This window comes from Adiantum capillus-veneris, chromosome 25 (genome assembly GCF_014529385.1).
Source record: "Adiantum capillus-veneris isolate H3 chromosome 25, ASM1452938v2, whole genome shotgun sequence".
Lineage (NCBI taxonomy): Eukaryota > Viridiplantae > Streptophyta > Polypodiopsida > Polypodiales > Pteridaceae > Adiantum > Adiantum capillus-veneris.
The window spans coordinates 141,040,202-141,065,411 of record NC_140955.1 but is presented as its reverse complement, the minus strand read 5'-3'; positions in this window follow the sequence as shown (position 1 = coordinate 141,065,411).

The window sequence follows — 25,210 nt, the reverse complement described above, 5'->3', positions numbered from 1 at the left end:
ATCAAATAAGGATAGTTGATCAAGACATTGTAAAGACCGCATTTCGTACTACATTTGGTCTTTACGAATACATTGTCATGCCTTTTGGCTTGACTAATGCACCAGCCACATTTAACCGCTTGATGGAGAAGCTGTTCAGACCTCATCGAACCTTCACTGGAGTGTTCTTTGATGATATTATCATCTACTCTAATTCATTAGAGGAACACAAGCAACACCTCCAGGTAATATTTCAAGTTTTAAGAGAGAATAAACTTTATGTTAATCGAAAGAAAAGTGAATTTTTCTTGCAAGAGATTCAATATTTAGGTCACATTATCTCTCAAGATGGAATCCAAATGGATCCATCCAAGTTAGAGGTAATAAAAGGATGGCCTAAACCAAGGAATCTTCATGAACTAAGAAGCTTTATAGGTATGTGTGCATACTATAGACGCTTCATAGAAAAGTTCTCACAAATTGCGGGACCATTACATGAACTAACAAAGAAAAATGTTAGGTATACGTGGTCTGCTAAGGAGAACAATGCTTTCGAAAAGCTTAAAGAAAAGCTTATCTCTCAACCTGTGCTTACACTACCGGATCTCTCAAAACCATTTGAGGTCCAATGTGATGCTTGTGGTGATTGCCTTGGGGCTGTTTTGCTCCAAGAAGGGCACGCCATAGGCTATGAGAGTCGAAGGCTCGACCCTGTTGGGCAAGCTCTAGGCATATACGAAAAAGAACTCCTTGCAGTTCTACATGCCTTTGACTCATGGAAGCACTATTTATTGGGGACTCCTTTCATTCTGCGAACGGATCACCAAAGTCTTAAGTACTTCATGACGCAGACCAACCTCTCCGACAAACAAATGAGGTGGGCAAATTTCCTTTCGCAATTTCATTTTCATATTGCTCACATTGCTGGCAAGCATAATCAAGTAGCCGATGCACTCTCAAGACGACCGAGAGTGAATGCGGTTTCCATAGCAACTCACAATGATCTATCTTCAATGATAGATGAGTATGCTATTGACCCCGATTTTAGAGATGTGATTTCAGCCCTTGCATTAGGGAAGAAAGAAGAACCATTTACTTTACAAGATGGTTATCTTCTCTATGGCAATAGACTATGCGTTACTAACTCACTACGTGAGAAAGTAATGTATGAATCTCATGCTCCCCCATATGCGGGGCATAGAGGGATTCAGTCTACCCTAAAGGGAATTGAAACATATTTCTATTGGCCTACCATGAAAGTGAACATACATGAGTATGTTTCCAAATGTGTGGTATGTCAAAAGACAAAATTTGATAGAGGGAAGCAACTTGGATTGCTTCAACCCTTGCCAATCCCTAATTCACCGTGGTAGAGCATATCCATGGATTTTATCTTTGGATTGCCTAAGTCTATCCATGGGAATACGGGAATATGGACGATAGTAGACAGGTTTAGTAAACAAGCTCATTTTATACCTGTCAAAAAGACTATCAAAGCCCATCAAATGGCAACCCTCTTCATTTCACAAATTTTCAAGTACCATGGCTTGCCAATGTCCATAGCGTCAGATAGAGATCCTAGAATGACCAGTAATTTCTGGAAGGGTCTCTTTGAGAATTTAGGAACAAGGCTAAACTTCTCTTCGGCCTATCATCCACAAACTGATGGCCAAAGTGAAATAGCTAATCTAACTATTCTCGATCTACTAAAAGCCTATGTAACGGAAGTAGATCAAAGATCCCAATGGGAGAAGTACTTACCCTTAGTAGAGTATGCTTACAATAACACTGTACATACTTCTACAGGAAAAGCACCTTTCGAGGTAATTGAGGGAAGATCAAAAAGTCCCTTGCTACTTAAGGTACATGGGAAGATCTTCGCTGCAGATGAGTATAGCCGAGACCTACAAGAATCTTTCCAAAAGATTAAGGATGCTATCTCTATCTCACAGCAAAGGCAAAAGGCTGCTGCTGACAAGCACAGAAGAGCCCAAGCCTTTAAAGAAAACGATTGGGTCTTGTTAAAGTTTCCCAAGGCTCGATTAAGGCACACGACGGGCAAGAATCCTACGGGCCACCAAAAGTACTATGCTAAACTAGCAAAAAGGTACTATGGTCCCTTCCAGATTCTTAGGCCAATCAATGAGATGACCTATCAACTTAAGTTGCCCAATCATTGGCTCATACACAATGCTTTTCATGTGAGCCTCTTAAAGCCTTACAAAGGAGAGCCACCTCAAGAACCAACTATTGAAGACCCACCGGAGATCGAGGACCACGAGGAGGTGCTGCAGCCCGAGTCCATTCTCCGACATGAAGACAAGGTATTAAGAGGCGGTAAGACTATCAGACGATATCTTATTAAGTTTAAGAATTATCCTTTTGAAGATGCTAGATGGATGCAAGGCATACAATTAAAGGATAACCTAAACCTTGTCAATGCTTACAATGCTTCCCAAGAGTAAGCAAATGTACAAAATGTTAAAAATGAACAAAAATTTTTGTCTTATAAGACTCTCTTTTTCTTGATTTGTGCACAAAAATGAAGTAGTATGCATGCTTAGATCAAGTTTATGGAGACGACGTCTCCCAAACACCAAGTAGAGCTTGTCACTCTACTATGGAAGACTGATAGGACTAATGTGCAGACATGCTTGCGGCAGCCTCAGGCTCTCAAGCGCCAAATGGACTAGTCATCCATTATGGAATGATGTCGTAGGGTAACATAGGGATCCTCTACCCGCTAAGAAAAGGACTCATGCATATGCTTTATCTTCTCTACACCATAGTCGAGGACGACTATGATTTCAAGAGAGAGGTAATGTCATAATAATCAATATCTAATTCTCCTAAATGATTTTCTCATATTAAACTGATCATTTAATGTGGGGAAGTGCCAAGGGAGAAAAAGCTAGAATATTGGTTAAGTTAGCAGACCGGCCACAGTAGGGATCCAAAGGAGGGAAAATAGGGATCCAAAGGGGGGGCCATCTGCAAAAGAGCCATGTGAAACAATGGGCCAAAAAGACCCTAAGGTTCAGCCCATTAAGACTTCCAAAATGCTAAGGTTCCAAAATTCAAAGGTTGTGTCCAAAGGTTGACCCTAGGGAAAATTGGATGCTTAGTGTGAGCTCAAAAAGTCTTTGCATATCCCTACATGGGAGGGGGCGAGCCCCAAAGCTAGGGGATGAGAGAGAAAGCTACACACACACACACAGGCTCCCTTTACACAAAGGGAATGAGGGACACATGTCAGCTCCCTAGGCCAGATGCCCACAAGGTGTGCCCAATTCCTATTGGAAGACCCTTGAAGTGGACCAATGAGAATTAAGCTAGAGTAAATCTAGTTTAATTAATTTAAAAACATTTAATAAAAGAAACCAATAAGAATTAAGTGTCCTAGAAGACTATTGGGCAGTCTCCCAAGGGGTCCAATGAGCATTCAGGAGCCCCATGGCTTGCCTGATTCCTATTGGCCAGGAGGCAAAGGGGTCCAATGAGAGTTTAGTTTAATTATTTAATTACCTAAAGCTCTCACAAAAGGGGAAAGGGGGACACATGTCAGAAGGCTATCACTTATGCTGCTTAATCCCTATTGGCTTGACCTGGGGAGGTCCAATGAGGCAAAAGCCAGCCTAACTTAGCAGCTAGGGCTCGCCCAAGAGAGAGGGGGGGGCTGATTTTTGCTTGGCATTGACACACACACTCTCACACTGGACCATGTGTGAAGGGAAAAATACTCTATCTCCTCCCAAGCTTTAATGGAGAGCTCATCACCTACTCCAAGCTTGTGAGATAGAAGCCTACATCAACACTCTCTTGGCATGTGGATGCAAATCCAACCAAGAGCCAAGCTTCAATGCATGCTCATCTTCTCTACCAAGCTAATTACTAAGCTAAGCTATGCTAATATGAGTGATTATGTGAGGAGATGTACTTCTTTCTCGTAAGATACTTCTTTTTCCTCTCAATCTACTCTCATACCCTGCTAGCTCTCACCATCTTCGAAGGTGTGTGAGGTCTTGGGTCTGAGAACGGGGATAATTCAAGTTGTGTTTGATTAAGTGTTTGCTTGGTGTATGAAGCTTCCATCTTCATTGCACTAGCTAGTCTTGAAGGAACACAAAGAATTGTATTGTACAATGTCTCTCTTGATGGGAGAAACCATAATACAAAGCCTTTTGGAGGGGGGACCGGCTCCATGCAAATCCGGTCCTCAACTGTTGTCAATAGCTTAATTGCTCTCTCTTTTGAAAGTATTGTCGATGCTATCTAACTAGGTGTTATGCTTTTTGTTGCTCTCTCCACCCAAGCACTCTTGTAATTCTCATTAGGAATTAACTCTAATGAAATGCCCACTATGTTCATGCTAAATTCCGCTACACAAAAGATTTTAGGCCATTAAATGTTACAGCATCCCTTCCTCCTCCACTATAAAAGGTGAGGGTGTTTTCTCCCCTCACTTAGGCTTGGTCTTCCTTAGCTGCTTGGAAATTTTCTTGGCATGGCGACTGCTCACAGGTTTCATTAAATCTCATAATTTCAAATCCATGCTCTGATATCTGATAAAAAAATAGGAATTAAAAAAAACCTTATTGGAAAACTGGTCTTTTTGGATTCTTTTATCTTCTCACATTGGCAAAGGAGCTTTTTCTTTGGATGCTTGACTGGTACTGACTGCATAAAAGTTGACATTAAATACTAGTGATAGTGCTGGTTATGCATAAACTTTGGTGATGGTATTGGTTTGGGCTTCTTTATCTGGTACTGACTGAAACCTAGTGATGGTGCTGGTTATGCATAAACTCTCGTAATGGTGCTGGCGATGATAGGTTTTTTTACCTTGGCATAGTGAAAGAATATGATTATTTTCTTGCTGGCTTCTAGTCCTGCTCACTGAATGTAGAAATCTGTAAAAATCTTGCCCACTGACTGACTTTACTACCTGGTTACTGGCCACCAACTGGTTTTTTGGTCTCAAATTTTTGGTATAATCCTAGTATAATTCACATTAGTATAGATTTTTTTTTGGATTCTTGACTAATCCTCTACTACTACTGAGCTGGAATATGACATCTAACACTATTTTAAAAGAACCAGATGGTGAGCATATGGGCTCATTGCCGGGTGGTGGTGCTGGCTATGCATAGTTTGTTTTGGTTACTGAAATGCTTCCATATACTAAAATGCTGCCATTTTTTGGTACAGGACCACATATGGAATGCAGTTTAGCCTCTCTACCTGTTAGTTATGTGTAAAAAAAGGGGGGGGGGGGGGAGCTTGTAATGGGCCTGGAATAGCTGGTCATACTGCAAGTTACATATTCAGGCTTAATCTAAAGGAACATTGCAAAAGGGTACACTGGTTTTTTTATGCCATTTTTTGGTTCAGATTGGTTCACATAAGTATATGATGGTGTTTGGGCTTGAGGAGTAATGTGTTCCTTGAGGACTTTATCTACAGACAAATCTTCCCTTTTGAGGGTCACTCTTATATATATTTTTTAATGCTTATGAAATCAAAAATCTCATCTTTCTGGTGAGGCAGTAGGCCCATACACAATGGGCCTACTGCCAAGACCCATTGTGTATGGCGCCTAGGTTAGGGCGGGTACACTCACACACACGCACACACACTGTGTCACAACAGATGACCATAGCTATACACACACACACACACACACACACACACACACACACACACACACACACACACACACACACACACACACACACACACACACACACACACACACACACACACACACACACACACACTCTTGGTCATGACTTCTGAACTGGATAGCATCTATGGGGCTCGGTTAATGTTCTATTGTGGCTTTAGGAGATTTTACCTTATGTTTTACATGCTAAATTACTGCCTTGGGGCTGTGATGGCTCTAGCACCTCATATGGAGGGGGTGGTAGACTATACAGGCCGAATCACTGTCTGAGCTCAAGCGGTTAAATTGAGTGGTTGCCTGGTAAGGGATTACCCTGTGCTATACAAATGCTTGATTTGTTATCACATTGGTTGATATTAGAGTTTACCATAAAATTAAAACCTTCCCAACATCTTGTGTTGGCTACCCTATGGATACTGTCCCCTAGATCTACCTCCTACCAGTTTTAGTTTTTAAGCTAAAACCTATTGTCTGGCCCCTCAAAAACCTGGGTGGCTTTCGAGTTCACTATGTCTACTTAGGTTTTTATCATGCTGTCGCGACTTTCATACTGTATCACTGCCCCGCTATGATGGAAAGTTGCCTGCCTTGGCTTCCCTACCTCCCACTCATGAATAGAATCCTACCCGGATTACCTCGTACATCAATCGAGGCTAGGCAGCCGTGGCACCACCTCTAATGAGCATCTGTCGGAGTGCATCCCTGCCTCCTCCGCTACACACACACACACACACACACACACACACACACACACACACACACACACACACACACACACACACACACACACACACACACACACACACACACACACACACACACACACACACACACACACACACACACACACACACACACACACACACACACACACACACACACACACACTTGGTAAATTCATTAACTGTTGCATCCAAACATACCTTCTGCCAGTGCATTTTTACTTTGGTTTCCCCTAATAACTCTTGTCTTTGCACTTCATTGGGCTGTGGTTGCTCTAACACCTCATCTAGAGGTGATTTTGATTGTGCTCTGAAACACTTTATCTGACTAGAATACAATGGGTATGTATAGCTTTCCACCATAAAATTTTATCTGGGAAACCCCTCACCCATTGCCTACCTTGCTTACGCAATGGGATGAATCCCTTAAGTTTTTCCCATGCCTGGTCGAGACTCAGGGCTTCCGATTTGGTCGGGTTACCTAAAATTTGGCATTCTCTAATAAGGGGTGAATGCACTATGTCCCGATGCGTCTCTTACATGGTGAGTCATGATGAACAGATCACGTTCTGATAACCTAGCTTGATAGTGGATGGCTCAGCACGGTTTTTTGGGCCTTCTTTTTTAGTATAATTCTAAAAAGAAAATCCTTCTACCCTCATATTGTGAAGATTCTGTGCTAGGCGGTTGTGGCACCTCCATAACTGAGGACTTTTTGGTGTTTCTGCCTGCCTATTCCTCTTCCACTATATAAGGTGATGGATTCTTTCTCGTCACTGACTTAGACTTGGTGTAGGGGAAGAATGCATGAGAAAGGTCGGAATGATGCTTGGATTTGCAATAGTCTACATCTCCTGATACTTTGATGATTATTAGGATGACTTCCACTTCAAAGGTTTTATTTATTCACCATCAACAGTGTTTGCTATGGATTCTACCACATTAGCATTTAACTTGATTGGCTTCTGTTCTAAACTAGTTCTGTACTAATGTTAATTGCTGAAATACTTGTTATAATCCGGTGTTGCAAGGATATTTTGAAACTTAAAATTGTAAGAACTATGGGAAACTAGACTGAAGATCCTCCTCCCAACCTCCCTTTACATTGGCGGACTCCTAGCCCCTTGCACTAGACGGATCCCCTGTCCACACTGTCTAGCCCGACCCTTGGCCGTAGTCCATGACCATCCTAGTTCTTAGGTTACAGGACCCTTGTCCTGACATTACTCCCCCCTTAAAGAAGAGTTTTCGTCCTCAAAAACAAAAGTGGGAAACTTCTTCTTAAGAACACTAATGTTTTCCCAAGTGGCACCTTCTTCACGTGGGTCTTTCCACTTGATTAAGGCTTGTTGTTGTACGTGATGTCGTGTACGCAACTCATGATAATACATAATAGGTTCAGGTTCATGCGGTAAGGTAGGATGTTCAATGTAATCAACCAAAACCTGTTGGTCAATGACGTTGTCATCCCCATGTAACCGCTTTTGTAGACGGCTTACATGAAACACCGGATGAATGCGAGAATGTGATGGTAGTACTAGTTTGTAGGCACGATCACCAAATCGCTTGAGTATTTTGAAAGGCCCACAATATCGGGGAGATAATTTAGGTGTCGGTCCAGTTTTCAGACTTTCTGAATGTTCTGGCACACGTAAAAATACTTCCTCCCCTTCTTCGAAGGTAACTTGCCGACGTTTCTCATCAGCGTATTTCTTATACCGATCCTGTGCTTGCCGGACATTCCGACGAGCAAGTTTCAGCATTTCCATGTGGTATTGGAGAAAATCCTTAACCTGTTGGAGTTTTTTGGTTGCCAACCCCAATGTAACTGGTGACCTAGGTTGAAACCCATACATGAGCATGAAAGGACTAAAACCTGTTGTGAAATGCTTAGAACTATTGTAGGCAAACTCAAGAATAGGTAAGTATTCTTCCTAGTCTGACTGTTTTTTGCTGACGTATGCTCTTAGTATATCCTCTAGCACCTGGTTAACCCTTTGTCACGGCTAGGGACTTGCTACACGCCGTGTGCGAGCCACAAAGGCTCCTAGCACACAATCATACAACAGACAAGCTCACAAGGAAGAATGGTGTGTCACTCACCTTCCTGCGTAGTTGCGAATGAAGGATTCCCGCGCCGCGAAGAAGAGGGAGACGCCTCTACGCCGCGCTCAACCGCCTCGCCGCCGTCGTGCCGCCGCAACGCTCGATCACACACACACTCTCACACACTCTCTCTCTCTCTCTCTCACGTACACACACACACACACAAGGAGATGGTGAAGGAGAAGGTGGAGATGGAGCAAGAGCGGCTTCTATTGCACAATGAGAGAATGAGTAAAAATTAGGTTTAGTGGCTTTTAATTGAGCTCACCCCATTCACACTTGGGCGCCCATACTTAGCCAACTAACTCCTTGAATATTCCAGTTAGAGTGCGCATGTCATCGGTGATCACCCTTACCCTGTTCCTATTGGTCCGACAAGCCCGGTACTTGACTCTAAACAATACAACGTTTATAGATCATAGGGTGTCCGTGTGCCGTGAGGGTTAACATGCCCCCCTTCCTAATGTAGATTCCGTCCTCGGAAGCTATCCAGTTGAAGCTCGTTCGTCGAGATGGAAGAGCAGTCGACATGGATGTGCGTAGACTTCTTCAATCACTGCAAAATCAAACAACATTGCCACAGTAATTGCATTCTCATATACAATTAAAAATCGTATGCAATTTTAGACAGACAAATTGATTGGTAACAGAATTTTAGACAATTTGTCAGCAATAAACATTAAATTGCAATATAATCAAATGCATAAACAGATGTAAAGGTAAAAAATTAAACAAGTCCGGGGTCGCTAATTTAACGGTCAAAAGGCACTAGAGCTCGACTATTAATACCATGGGTAACTTCTCAATTTTTTTTTGGTCAATTAAGTCGTTTAATCGCGAGAGCCAAGTATTTGATGTTCGAGGGCTGACTAGAGGCTATACCTAGAAGACCTTGTAGTTAAGCTACGATAAAAGGAATTTCTCATGAAATCATCGCCTGACTGATTACCTTTTCTTTGACCCCCCAAAGTCTTTTCACATTGATTCAATTTTGATGTGTGTGCTTATTTTGTATACCTTGGGTTTTTTGCTTTTCAAGGAAAAGCGCCCACACTGGGAACCTCTAGGGCTCTAGTACCATAGGCGATACATGTGAGTGAAGTACCAATTTAAGCAGGGATTTCTCTTCTAGCTTAAAATTTTACATTGTGGCACTTTGATTTTTTGTTTGTTCATTTTCAGCATTTTAATTTTGTAACTTTGGGGGGTCATATAACACTGTTACCCTCCCCAGGCTCATCACATTAGTAAACTCCCTTTATAATACTTAAGCTAAAGGTCAATAGGGTTAAGCTCACTAGAAAGCCCTAGTACATTTCACACAATGCTGCCTAAATCGGATTAAGAACCTAAGTAACCATTGCTTATTAGGAAGGCATTCCCCATGGTATTAAGAGAAGATTTCTAATACCTAGCTTGGTCAAACTAGCTTAGTCGGACTGCTTGATTTTTAAACCTAGACAAGTGATTATGACAAAACATTACATTGAATTAAATGTTTGATACTAAGCAAATGCGCTGAATATTATGCTACCAATCACAATCAAAGCAGACAAAACCATGGATGCAAAAAGATAAGGGCAATGCTAATGGACATAAAACACCTGTTTGTGTTGATGTTCGCGCTTGATTTGAAGTGTGAACGAGAGAAAGATTCCATGAAGGTCCAAATCCTATCAATAGCAACACGCTCCTGTACACACTAGGAAACAAAAGGAATACCTCCAGGAGGCACATTAGTGGGAAAAGGTACCAACACTTATTGAACATAGCAAAAAACATAAGGAACCCTAACCTAATTATTTGCACTCCCCCTAAAGAGTCAAGGGAATAGGATATTGTAGAGGTTGGGGGGAAACCCTAAGGCTAAACCCCTATCCTCGTCGTCGAGATAAACAAAGTCATCATCCATGAGACCATATGTGCCATCCGTGTAGTCATGTAAATTTTCTTCTTCATCATAGGTGCCCATGTTTACTAAGAAGGTCACTAGACGCCTATAGTCATCTTGGTCAAAAGGGTAGGCTTGTGCAATGGGAGAAACGCTCTCTACTAAGAATGGATCAGACGTGGTCAAGAGACGTATCAGCCATTCTAACTCCTCAAAATTCCTCTCACATGATAGCGTACCTATCAAATCCCATTCACATGCAAGCACTGGAAAGACCATGTGAAACATTTGTGAAAAGTAACGAGGGTACCTCTCACCCAAGGCAGGAGTGGATGACTCTAGCGTACTAGCCATATCTGTACACGCAAATAGATGATGGTTAGAGTGCAAATATTACAAGGGTCGTGTTCTTGTGCATAATTTGTTTTTATTATTTTGTGTTATGGCTCTTGCTCTTTTAATTTTTTATCTTGTTTTTGTGAGTATAAGGCTTTATATATACATTCCCTAAGATTGGAGATTGAGAGGTCAGGGAGGAAGGTTGAGAGGGAAGCAAGTGAATGACGGATGTCAGCAAACACTCCCCCCTTCCTTGGGTAGATCATACCTTTTGGAATGATGTCGTCACCTTTTGAAACCAATTGTTCCAAGTTGTTATGGGTAAAGGCTTTAACCAATAGTTTTTGATCACCCTATGTGTTTCATCTAGTTGCAAGGGTGGTAAGGTACTCTCCCATGATTTTATTTGCAACATTGTTGGAGGTGGTGAATCTACAACGGGAGGTGCAAACTCTTTCTTGCTTGTATGGATATGTACAATGGTAGGTGGAGGTTGTGTCAAAGCTTCTATTTCCGTATAGGAACTACATGAAGAGCAAGAAGCTTCATTTGCTTTTCCTGTCCCTGAGCTAGGTGGAACAAATCGTTCTTTCTTTGGTACCCAAACTAACTCTGGAGCAGGTGTGTCGCATTCCGTGATTTTTTCCTTTCCACGATTTTCAATTTGTTTTGGAGCCACAGGATTGGGTTTACATGGGCCAGGTGACAGATAAGAGTACAATTTACGTTTGGGCACCCAGATTTGATCATTTCCTTTATAGTATCCTTGGGCTTTTAATAGTCATTTAGGAATCCAGCGCCACGTTTTCTTACATTTCTTGGAGCGAGTGGGACGTTTCTTACGAGGCTTCCGTTTTTTAGCATCAACCATGAATACTAAAGAAGCTTTAGGGACCCACTTGTATGCTTTCTTTGTTATATTAGGATGGTTCTTGTGTGTCTCAAGCTTTCTTTCAACTACATCAGTTGAAGATCTAGAGAGTTGGGCTATGGGGACGTATGGTTCAACCTCCTGGACATGCAATGTCTTGGGTTTTATTTCCTTAGGCAATATCTCAGGGACTATGGCTTGAGTGGTAGGGATAAGAGTTGGTTTTTGCGTTGTGACACCCCTAGTCCCCCAATCAATAGTGCATTTGGTGGCTATCCTCCATGTGCGTCCTAGGTTTATATTACCCTCTATAGTTCCAGTAGGCATGACCAAAAAGTCTTGAGCTACAATTCCATTGTCATAACTGATAGAAGTGTGCCAGATTCCAAAAACCGTAGTTTTTTTCTTGTTGACACCCTTGACTTGGATAATACTCTCAGATAGAGGTGGCTTCCCTAACTGACACCACACCCCATAGGATAGCAGATTATATTTAGCACCCGTGTCCAATAAGGCGTTATATAGCACTTTTCCATAGGCACTATTTAACTCAATAGGGTATCGTAGTAGAGGTGTTTCAGAGTCCAACCAATCCTCTTCGATTTCCACGTGGAATGCATTTGTGACTCCAAGGTTAGCCTCTCGTTTTTGTCTTATACGTTGTTGTCGCTCCTTAGCCTCAGCTTGAGCTTGTATCTTCTTTAACTCGGTTTGTTCTTTGGCGGCCTTCTTTTGATGAATGGCCCGTAGTTCTTCTTGGCTTAAAGGATCATAATATCTTTTGAATTTACTCCCATTGAGGAATCCAATGGTTTCAACTCCATCAAGAGTTTCCACACGAAGGGTACCTTGTGGGGTAATTTCACATACTCTATATGGTCCGTTACCAGCATATTTCAACTTTTTCTTCTCTTTACGTACTCCATACATAAGGACTTTATCACCAACTTTGATGTCCTTGTCCTTCACATGGCGATCAAACCACTTCTTTCTCCTATTCTTTTCCACAAGAGCATTTTGCACAGCCAACTGTCTCTCTTCGTCTAGTTTTTCTAAGATATACCAACGCTCGGTTAAGGAGTTACCATTCCATCCTTCTTGCGAAGCTACCCTAAGACTAGGAATGACAAACTCCCAAGGCATAACCGCTTCTTGGCCGTATACATTTTGAATGGCGTACAATTAATAGCCACTTTATAAGCAGTACGATAAGCCCATAGAGCAGATGTCAACCTAAAATCCCAATCAGTGCGATGAGCTTCTACCGTCTTGGTTAAAATAGAGATTAGAGTCTTGTTGGTGCTCTCGGCTTGTCCATTAGCTTGCGGGTAATAAGGTGTAGACTTATGGTGGGATATCATAAAGGTCGTGGTAAGCTCTCTTATTACCTCATTTATAAAATGGGTACCATTATCACTAACAATTTCAAAAGGGCAACCAAATATTGTGATAATGTTCTCAAAAAGAAACTTAGCTGTTGTCCTCGCGTCAGCTTTTTGTGAAGCCTTAGCTTCAGCCCACTTTGTTACATAGTCCGTAGCAACTAGAATATATCGAGATTGAGTGTTGCGAGCTACGGGACTAATTGGACCTACAAAGTCTAAGCCCCATTTTTCAAATGGTTGGGTTACTTTAATAGGATGTAAGGGCATTCTGTCTTTGCGCTGTGTGGTCTTGTAACGTTGGCACTCATCACACCCTTTTGTAAAAAGTGATGCATCCTTAAATAAATTTGGCTACCAATAGCCTGATTGCAGCACCTTTCTAGCAGTCAGGTCTCCTGAAAAATGTCCTCCTACTATGCCCATATGTGCTTCTTGCAAGATATACAAATATTCATCCTCGTGGGCACAACGCCTAAGAATATCGTCCTTGCCTAGTCTATACAGAGTTCCGGCAATCAAACAATAGGGTTCACATTCTTTTACTAGCCTTCGAGCGATATCCTTACGAAGTTCCTTGGGTGGAAAACCATTAACTAAAAAGTTAACAATGTTCTCACTCCATTCAGGCATAGTCTCAACTATGAATAAGGAAGTATCGGGTAATTCATCATCAACTCCTGTAGGGGCTTCACCATTGGGTATGCGAAACAAATGATCAGCCATGACGTGCCTTTTACCGGGTCTCACTACAATCGTGAAATCAAACTCCAGAAGAATTAACAACCATCGTGTGATTCTTCCTGTGGAGCATGGCTTGTTTACCAGATACAACAACGCTTGATGATCCACATAAAATACAAACTTGTTTGCCAGAAGGTAGTAGCGAAATTACTTTACTGCATAAACCATTGCTAAACCTTCTCGCTCGGTAGTGGTGTAGTTCCTTTCAGCATCGTTCAATTGACGGCTTGCAAAGCTAATGGGATAGTCCAATTTATGTTCTCCTGGTTGAGTGAGAACACACCCAATAGCAAAGTTTGATGCATCAATATGCACATGGAAAATGACATGCCAATTAGGTGTCCTTAAAATCGGAGCACTTGCTAGTGTTTTCTTCAATTGTTCATAGGCCTGGTCACACTCTTCAGTCCATTTAAATTCAATGAGAAGCTTGTACAAAGGACGTGCTATCTCAGCGAAAAATAAAATAAACCGTCGATAATAACCCACGTGTCCCATGAACCTTTGAACTCCCTTGTAATTGGTTGGTGGTGGTAACTTTAGAATCACTTTAATTTTTCTCTCATCGGTTGAGATACCATTCTTAGATACTATATGCCCTAAAATAACTCCATGCTTGACCCAAAATTGGCATTTGAACGGGTTCAATGAGATACGATATAACCTACACTTTTCAAACACCTTCCGCAAACATGATAGATGTTCTTTCCAAGAAGAGTAAACACAAAGGTCGTCTAAGAAAGCTTCACAAAACTCTCTCAAATATTCTTTAAAAGCAGTGTTTATTAATCGTTGGAATGTAGCAGGGGCATTTGTTAAGCCAAAATCCATCACACAAAATGAAAACACGCCAAATTCTGTGATGAAGGCAGTTTTAGCTTGGTCCTCTAGCGCTATCGTGATTTGGTTGTAGCCTGAATACCCATCTAGAAAGCTATAAGCTTCCTTGCCTGCAACTCTTTCGAGTACATGTTTGGAATATGGTAGGGGGTAATGGTCTCTTCTAGTAGCTGCATTAACTTTTTTGAGGTCCACGCACACCCTGAGTTTCCCATTCTTTTTTGGCACGATAACTATTGGAGACACCCATTCAGAGTGTTCAATAGGATATATGAACCCACATTTCATAAGCTTTTCTAGTTCTTCTTGAATGATCTTTGCGTACTTAGGATTCATCGGGTAGGGTCTTTGTTGTACGGGCTTTGCAGTGCTAATCATAGGGATTGTATGTTGGACCACAGAAGGTGGAACACCTTTCATATCATGGTATGTCCAAGCGAATATGTCCTTGAATTCCTTGAGAAGCTCTTTGAGGACCGCCTCTTCAACTTCTGTGAGGTCTTGGGCAATAAAAACAAGTTTTGATTCTTCACCGGGGTCGGCTAATTCTATTTCTTTAACTATTGCCGGACCATCATAGATTCCATTATTCCCATCGATAGGTATTCTTTGGGCTTTTGTGTACACAACCTTTGCTTCCCCTGTGGTGTAAGATTTGAAATGTTCTGGTGCAGGATGCAAGTCTGTGGTGGATTCTGGTTGTACTTTGGTCTGTGCTTCTATTTCTTCTTTCTTGTGTTGTCGAGCTAACTCTTGGTTTTGACGCCTCCTTGCAGTGCGGCTCAACTTTGGCTTGTCTATGATCTCTAATTGGGCTATGTCATGGGGTCGTGGTCTACACCACATAACATTTTGGAGATATTCAACCCAATCGTCTACCAGTTTTCGATGAGCATCACATGCTCCTATATAACTGAGCCATTCTGCTGAGGATCTCTTCTTTTTTATCCTAGCACGTACATTGGCTCGATATCGATGCCTCTTAAAGTTTTTCTTTTTCTTATTTGAGACCTGCTTTTGATTTGCATTTAGATCTGGCTCACTAAAGGAGTCCTTGTTGGTGTCCTCTTCACTCTCGGAGGAGCTATCATCGGTTGATGTGCTCGGTCCTTCCGAATGTTTTGACTCTGAACTTGCTCCACTCTCTAATTCATGAGATTCCGAATCCGTTTCACTCTGGGAGTCCGTGTCTGAGTCGTGTTGGTCAAAGTCTTCTATTGAGCTATCGGTGTCACTGTCAGATTGTTCTACAATTGCCTTGCCCTTAGAAGATGCATGTATGGCACTTATCATGTTCAGAGGTGCAATTTGTGGTACCTCTTCCCCCTCTGGTGTGACCCAAGTGGTTCATCTATTTCCCCAGGTATCTATGGTTGCAGCTAGGTGTACCCAGTCCACGTTGTCTGATTCCGTCATACCCGGTAACACATCCATGTAAGGAGAATCTTGGCCAATCCTTCTTACAAGTGTAACAGTATTGTAGTGGGGCCGAGTGAACTGTGGTGTCAGAGCGATGATCAATAATGGTTTTACTCCCTAAGGGGTGTACCTTACCAGTCACCAAATCCACTCTAAGGACAGAGTCTTGGAATTGCAAATAGACATGATTTTTAGACCAATCATGAACCATTTGTGCTTCTCTCATGAATGGTCGTCCTAAAATCATTTCATATGACATAAGGTGTTTAGAGAAATCCATTACAATGAACGTATGTCGTACCTTGTGTCCTAGAACTTTGATCTTAAGATCCTTGAGCATCCCCATAGGTTTGGCTATGGTACCATTTGCCATCTTTACCACAATGTTAGTAACACTGAGGCGGGGTTTTCCCATGGATTCCCAAAAATCTTTTGTAACGATGCTAACTCCCGCACCACCATCAAGAATTACCTTTATAGTTAATCCCTTGGTAGTGATGGGTAGGGTTGCATTAGACTCGTCGCCTTCAAAATATTGCCCTAATTCGTTAATGGGTACCTCGATCACAGACTCGTGTCCATCTAAGTCAAGTGATTGCACATGATATTCCTCATCAATCATAATCGAGTCAGGCCTATTTGTTTGTGCAAACTGTGGTAATCCCGTTTGTAGCTCTCCGTTAAGGAATGCTTGAAGTGCAAAGAATAACTCAGGATCTCCATATAGCTTTGCTATGATCGTGGTTCGGACCTCAGAAGACATGAAGTCCACTAGTTTGGCAACATTCATTGGCATTTTGCAGGGTGTAGGTCCTTGACTAGGAACTGGTGAGGATGGAATCTCATATTCCTCAATGGGATTAGGTATTCCTTCGTTAAACATCCTTTCCAACAAGAAAGGTGTATGCTCACTTTCTGATGTCCCGTCCTCACTCCCTTCTTGGATGATACTAGGTATGGCTAACGGTCTATGGTTCATGTGGGGTGGATGAACTTGCGTGGGAAACACTGTGTCATGAATTTTGACATGCATGGGTTCTGGTTCTAGTTTCCTTTGAGTCTCCTCCACTAAACCTCTTAGATGTTTCACCTGCTCAATCTCGTCTACTGGGTTTGGGTACGTCCCAATCTTCTTTTTACGATTCTTCCCTTTTTGCCCCTGCGGTTTATCTTGGGGATCTTGGATTGGATTTGGAAACACTTGTGGTGTTTTCAGAGGCTCTTTATGGTTTTATCTTATTCGGTTTTCATTTGGTTCGATGTTACCGTTTTCTTTGTCGGTCTTTCCCTTTGTGGTATTGGTTCTAGTCTCCATTGTCTCGACTGAATCTGAATCATCCTCGAGGTCATTCATATACACAGGGTCATCTCCTGTTCCTATGTTTGTTTTGGAACTTGGCTTTGAATTTCCCGTATTCTGCGACCTCTTCCTTCGTGTCTTATTTTTCTTTGCTTGGATAACTGACACGGTATCTCTCTCTTCGAGGATATGGCCTGGCCCTTGAAGCATGGACCGTGTAATCGCATAAGCGGGTGCGACGGGTGGTATTGGCGATGTCACACTAGCAATTTCGACCAAATTTAGGGGTGTGAGTTTAGGCGCATTTGGGTTATAGGGGCATTGGGCAATCAAGTGATCTATGCCACAACGATTACATGTGAGTATTGGCATTGCAGATGTGCTCCCTTGATTCATTTGCATCTGTGAAACATTCTTTTGCAGCCTAATAGGGCACTCCGTTGCCCGATGTGGTCCACCACACTCGTAGCATTGAAGAGGTGGCCTCCTAGCCTGGGTGTTGATATTTTGACCTCTGGATGCGAGAGCAGCAGCTTGATAAACCGGCTTGACTTGCCCCCAACAATCTTCCATGTAGTATATAGGACACTCTTCCAATGTATCAAGTCCGTAGGCAATACTAGTTTCTATTTCCTCCTCACAGCCATCTGCATAAGCATTAGATGGCTCGCAACCCACTTGGTTCATAGGGGTGACTCTTGGATGCGGGGGCTGCGGTCCTAGCACAGGAGGTGGTAGCGGTGTAGCTTGTACAACATTTTGAGATCTAGGGACCATGTGTTGTGGTAGTTGCTCAACAGGTGGAGCAGGCATCAATACAGGAGCACGAGGCGCATCCGTCCAGGCTACACGTGGTCTATTTGCCATGATACGTTTGATCATTAAACAATCCTTAGCTTGGTGACCATACCTACCACATGCGTTGCAAGTTCCATTAAATTTTACTCTAAACGTAGGGCACTCACTAGTGCTATGTGGACCTAAGCAAATGGAACACCATTGTTGCCCCCTTCTTGGATACATGTGACTATTTTGAGGGGGTCGATTATCCTTAAGAGACTCTTGGATTGCCTTGGTGAGGTCTGTCAAGAATGTCTCAAATACCTTTGGCTCATTGGCAATGGGCTTTGCAGTCATGGGTTCATACTCAATGGCTTGTGAGCTAGTGGATCTCGTGTCAGTAGACACCCTCATGCCTGCTATCATCAAGTTGTCCTCTAATTGGATTGCATTGGCAGTGACATCTTCCCAAGTTGTGATACCTCTAATCACTAGTCCATTATAGATTCCTTCATTCCTCAACCCTCGAATGAATCGATCAAGCAGTTGGTTATTGTTGAAGCGCTCATTTACAGGGCAGCGAGAGTTTAAGTGCTTTAGACGACTAATGAAGTCCCTTACTGACTCTCCTTCCTTACGTTCGGCCTTCTGTCGCTGAGATGCTACACCCCAAAGCACACCTTCTCGTATGTACTCCTTTAGAAACAACCTTCGAAGGGTAGGGTAGATTGTTTTCTCGTCCACCCTTAGGGTTCTATACCAATCTCCATCCTTGCCACTTAATGTCAAGCTTAGGGCATTGCACTTATGTAGTTCGTTGTGTTCCCCTAAGGAATCACATACTTGTTCAAACACTTCAATATGTTTTCTAGCATCTTCGTCCCCATTGAATTTTTGCGTGAGTTTGGCAATTTGTACTGCCTTACTTCTAGGCTCTCTATCAGATGCATGACGCATATTTTCCGCGATAGACCGACCTATGGTTTGAGCAAACGCTGCCAAGTCACTTATGTGAGGAGGCAGGGCCGGTGGAGGTACTCTTGGAATCATATGTGGGAGAGGGACGGGTACCGGTCTTGGCATATGTGTGGATGATGCAGGATATGGAACATAACCGGGCATAGGTCCATTCGGATAAGGGCTAGGGAGCAGCACTCGAGGAGCATAAACATGTGGTACAATTGGAGGTGTGGGGGCCATGTGTGCATAAGGGGCTAGAGGCACATACGGTCGAGGCCCCATATTAGGTACTACGACACTAGGTAGTGGCACTGCGCTAACCATAGATGTCATCGGTACATTCTCTGTTAGGTCTATCCCTGGAGTGAGCACTGTGTTTTCCTTAATAGAGGGTTGAGCCAAGTTAGGGAAGCTAAAGTTGTTGCTCGGAGGCTTAGATTGCATAGAGACCCCAGGTGAAATGACGTAAGATGGGTCCATGGGACTCATTAGAGGAGTCTCCATTTGTGATAGAGTAGGCTGTTGAGCCTTGCTCGTATCCAGAAATCTCATGGGGCCAGTTGAGAGTATATTTACCCCTCGGTTTTGCCTTTATGATTGAATAATGCCATGGATAACATTACAGATCATTTTCTGTTGATCTTCGATGCTCGTGGCACTAGAGGTGGATCATACAATCTCTATCCATCCTACATGGTAGGCGTGGCCAGAGTGTAGATCCGTCAACACCTCAGTGTGGAGGTCGTATGTCCAATGATCATTAATGAACAATCCTTCTAGAGTCGACGTGTTAACGGTTTCTTGTGAGGTAGAAGCAATGTTGCTCCCCGTGGTTTAACTTGTCACCAACGGTACTCTAGAGGGAACTTCTGAAGGAGGCAGCTCAACAGGGCCTTCTTGGTAAGAAGTTGGCAGGATATCCACATGGACACTCTTTGGGGGTGTGGGGTCCACGTGCGATGTGAAAGGAGAGTCCACTTCCCCACCCCCTTCGTGTGCTTCATTTGCATCAGGTTCCGAGCGAGTAGCTCTACCTAATGTTTCCATGAAACGGCTAAACATATTAGTACTAGGCTGTGGAGCTTCGGGAGGTGCATGGCCTTCTCTCTCATTGTTTTGGGTAGGGTATGCTTCCATGATTTCTGAGTCGGAGGAGGAATCACTAGCGGCTATTTTAGGGTCTTGGGTGGTGCTACCTTGTGTCCCCGCTGAGGGTCTAGAGCCTATCGTGGATGGGTAATGGGTGTCTGTATGAACAGAGGCACCCTCAATATGCTCGTGTTCTAGCACCCGCCCAGAGCGTAAGTGCATGTGCTTTTGATACCCTAAGGTGTCAAAAAGCTGCTCTAGGAGGCCTTGTGACTAGTTTTTTGCGTGTTTTTTGTTTGTTTGTTTGCTAGATTTTTTAGAGCGTGTCGTGGAATGGGCCGTGTGATAGCTCGAAACGAGCGTATCACTAGGAGGGACGCGCTATGCTTTACAGCCCACCGTTTGGTTCTATTTTGCTCCAGAAAAGCCCGAAACAGTCTTTTCCTAGCTGGGGAACTAGGCTCCAAATAGCAAGTCCTAGTGTGCAATGAAGGAGAGGAGAGTGTAGGACTTATCCCACATTCCTCACTCCCTCTTTGTGAGCCTAGCCTATATATATAGGAGTGAGACTACCCTATATCATAAGACAAAGACAGAGCCTGAGCTTGGGATTGGGATTGGGATTGGGTCAAATGATCCCGATCTCACTTTTATACAAACCAACCCGTCCGTTTTTATAACCTCCCCCTCACTCACGTTTTTATTTTTCGATTTTTATTTTATTATATATATATATATATATATATATATATATATATATGGATATTATTTGGTACGCGTTTTGGTGCGTGTTGACCTCACCTAACTATTTACTGTCTCACCTACCTACTGACCTGCTAATCAGTGGTTCACCTAATTACTAACCTACTTAATTAACTAACTGTGCGCCTAACTGTGCACAAACCAGAAAACACAAAAAATGCAAAAAATTGAAACTTGACAGAACTGTGCAGTGCAAACCAGAAAATGCAGAAAACGCAGAAACGCAAGAAATGCTAACTGTGTAAGCTGAAATCTGAGCTTAATAGAACTAGCAAAACAGAGCTTAACAGAACACAGAAAACTTGAATGCAGTCAACAACATTGTGTCTTTTTCTACTGTTTTTGCATAACAACAATAATCAAACTTAAGCCGCGCCTTTCCTACATAAAAAATAGCTTCAATACAATTTACAGGTCGCCATTGGAGCTTCACGCGCAACAGCTCCCCGGCAGCGGCGCCAAAAATGTCACGGCTAGGGACTTGCTACGCGCCGTGTGCGAGCCACAAAGGCTCCTAGCACACAGTCATACAACAGACAAGCTCACAAGGAAGAATGGTGTGTCACTCACCTTCCTGCGTAGTTGCGAATGAAGGATTCCCGCCCCGCGAAGAAGAGGGAGACGCCGCTACGCCCGCTCAACCGCCTCGCCGCCGTCGTGCCGCCGAAACGCTCGATCACACACACACTCTCACTCTCTCTCTCTCTCTCTCACACACGTACACACACACACACAAGGAGATGGTGAAGGAGAAGGTGGAGATGGAGCAAGAGCGGCTTCTATTGCACAATGAGAGAATGAGTAAAAATTAGGTTTAGTGGCTTTTATATGAGCTCACCCCATTCACACTTGGGCACCCATACTTAGCCAACTAACTCCTTGAATATTCCAGTTAGAGTGCGCCTGTCATCGAAGATCACCCTTACCCTGTTCCTATTGATCCGACAAGCCCGGTACCTGACTCTAAACAATACAACGTTTAAATGCAGCTCTCCAAAAGTGGCTGTTAAACTTGGGCTCACGGTCACTAACAATGTTACTTGGCAACCCATACAGTTTGTATAGATTGTCCACAAATAACTTTGCTAGTTCCTGTGTCTTACCCGTTGATTTGGTCAGAATAAACTTACATAGTTTAGTCAACCTATCTACGACCACCCATACTGAGTCATGACCTCGTATAGTGGTTGGTAAACCTACAATGAAATCCATAGAGCTACTTTTCCATTTTCCATTGGGAATTTCCAAAGGATGTAAGAGTCCTCCTGCTTTCAGGCGCTCTGCTTTGTTAACTTGACATTTTTGGCAATGCAATACATAATCTTGAACAAAGCCATGCAGACCTGGCTAGTAAAACTGTCGTAGTACGAGAGAATAAGTTTTTCTAATCCCCGTGTGCCCTGCACTTGGATTATCATGACATTCATAAAGAATTCGGCGCCGAATGTCTGTGTCCGTCGGTACACAAACTCTCCCCTTGTGGAGTAGGTACCCATTGTCGATGGTAAAATGCTTCCATCGCTGTAGTTCATCACTTGATAAAGGAGAAATAGGTGTGGAGGTTAACTGTACACTACCTGCATTGGAGTGAGAAGGATCCCTCTTTTGAACATGGCTCCACACTTTGGAATATGTTTCATCTTGCTCATATTTGCTCTTGAGAGAATCTAAAAATTCACTATGAAGTTCCGTGAACAAGAGCAAATTGATCTCTGGCATTCGCATGAGAGCGTCTGCCACTACATTATATTAGCCTTTGCGATACCTTAACTTGGCGGCATATTCCTGAAGGATCTCGGCCCACCTGGCTTTTTGACCCTTTAAATTTGTTTGTTGTGTAAACCGTTTGATGCTTTCATGGTCAAACACAATCTCGAATGGAGCACCATACAGATAGTGCCGCCATGTCTTTAAGGCAGACACTATTGCATAGAGTTCACGTTTGTAAGCAGCATAATTTTGCTGAGCTGCATCCAGCTTCTTACTTTCAAATGCAATTGGCCGTCCGTCTTGTAACAGGACTGCTCCAATAGCACGATCACTGGCATCCGTTTCCAAAACGAATGATTTCGAAGGATTTACAATAGCCAGTAGAGGAGCTATAGCTAATGCATCTTTGAGTGTTTCAAAACTATGCTATTGAGCGGAACCCCACTGAAAAGCTTTACCTTTTCCTTTTAGTTGGTTCGTCATAGGTACAACAATGTGGGCAGAGTTTTTAACGAACCTTCGGTAAAAACATGCAAAGCCTAAAAAGAGTTGTAATTCTTCTAGATTTTTAGGAGGTGGCCATTTCCGGATGGTATCCACTTTGGATTGATCCATGTATAGGCCATTATCTGAAATAACATGCCCTAAATAATGAATTTCCTCCTTGAGAAAATCACGTTTAGATTCCTTGGCATATAACTTGTTTGTGCGTAACAACTCAAACACCTGCCTAAGATGTTGTAAGTCTCTTCTTCAGAAGCACTATAAACTAGAATGTCATCGAGGAACACAATGAAAAATTTGCCGAAATATGGCTTCAAGACACTATCCATAAGTTTCATGAATGTTGCGGGCGCATTGGTTAACCCAAACGGCATCACCAAAAATTCGTAATGTCCAAACCGTATTCGGAATGCAGTCTTAGGTATATCGGTACGCCGAATACGGACTTGGTGATATCCTGACCGCAAGTCAATTTTTGTAAAAATTCGAGCATGTGTTATCTTATCAAATAACTCATCTACCCTCGGCAATGGGTATTTGTTCTTAACTGTAACCGCATTTAAACCCCGGTAGTCTACGCACATGCGCATACTGCCGTCCTTTTTCTTTACCAAAAGGATAGGCAAAGCCCATGGTGAAGAACTAGGTTGTATAAACCCTCTGCTAAGGTAGTCAGCAAGCTGACGTTCCACCTCAGCAGCCTCTGAGTAACTCATACGGTAAGGTGGTTTACTAACAGGTTTACAGCCTGTAGTCATGTCAATGCCATGTTGTACTGAGCGTGTCGATGGTAAACCTGATGGCAAATCATTAGGAAAGACATCTTGAAATTCCTTTAATAATTTTTGCAACTGATTAGCAATGTTTTCTTGTGTAGAATTAGAAATTGGCGGAATAGAGGAGAGAGACGCATGCGGCGTTGAGGAATGTTCAACAGACTCAACGTTAGAAAGAAAATGAGACAGTGAGTAACACAAGAAAAACTGTTCTATTTCATTATCAGAAACGAGCTGCATAAGCTCAGCAATACAAATCAGTGGTGATGAAGGTATATCCTTTTCTCTTAACAACAATACATGTGTGCCATGGGAATCAAACATCAAGCTATTGTGCTCATAGCTACGCATCAGTGATGGTCCTAGGCTATGCAACCACTCCCTACCAAGAACCACATCAGCCCTTTCCATGTTCATAACTTGAAAATCCAAACAAGTAGAGTACCCTTGTACTTCCAATGGAACAGCTCGGCATTGAGTATCCCATATTTCAGTATCATGTCCATTCATCATTGCTACCTTGTAGCGGTGGGTACTAGGAGTTTGAGGCAGTTTGAGCTTTTTCACCAATCCAAAATTGATGAAATTATGAGTAGCACCATCATCTACCAAGATGCACACCTTGTGCCCTTGCAGATATCCGTGCATACGTACTAACTCATGTGGTCCAAAGGTTTGTTGCCACATGGAAGATGTGAGACAACATTCATGCACCACCTCAGTGTGTGTTACTTCCACTGTAGAGAATTTTGAGGAAGACTCGAGAGGCAGTAGTTGCACCGTGTGCACTGCTTTCTCCTTCCCTTGAGCACCAGATTTCCCCTTGGGACAATCCTTTTTTCCATGGCCTCTTCCTAAGCATTGAAAACATAGCTTCTCTTTCTTGGCTTTATCAAAATCCTTAGGTGAGAGAGGACCCCTAGACCCCTTGGGTTTTTTAGATGCATCTGAATTAGCAACTATAAATTTTCTTTTATTGTGCCCGTACTGAGTGCGTGTATTACCATGTATACTAGCAGGCACCTTACTATTATGTGTTTTCTTATCATCAGGGTCATCATGAATATGTGCTTTCACTATGGATTCCTCAAGTGTTTTAGGGTCCTGGGACTTGACATACTTCTTAAGTTCTGGAGTCAGACCTCGTATGAACCCTCGTACTTGTTGAAAGGTATCCAAGCCTTCCAACTTGAGGATGACGTCCCTATAGTGAGAGATGTATTCAAGGAGTGATGGATATTGGCGCATGGAACACATGTCGCAAGCGGTCCAGTTCCGATTGGCCTTGTTTGTAGGCAAAAATTCCTTGCTAAACATTGATTCAAAGGCTGTCCAACTCTGTGGTATGATGTT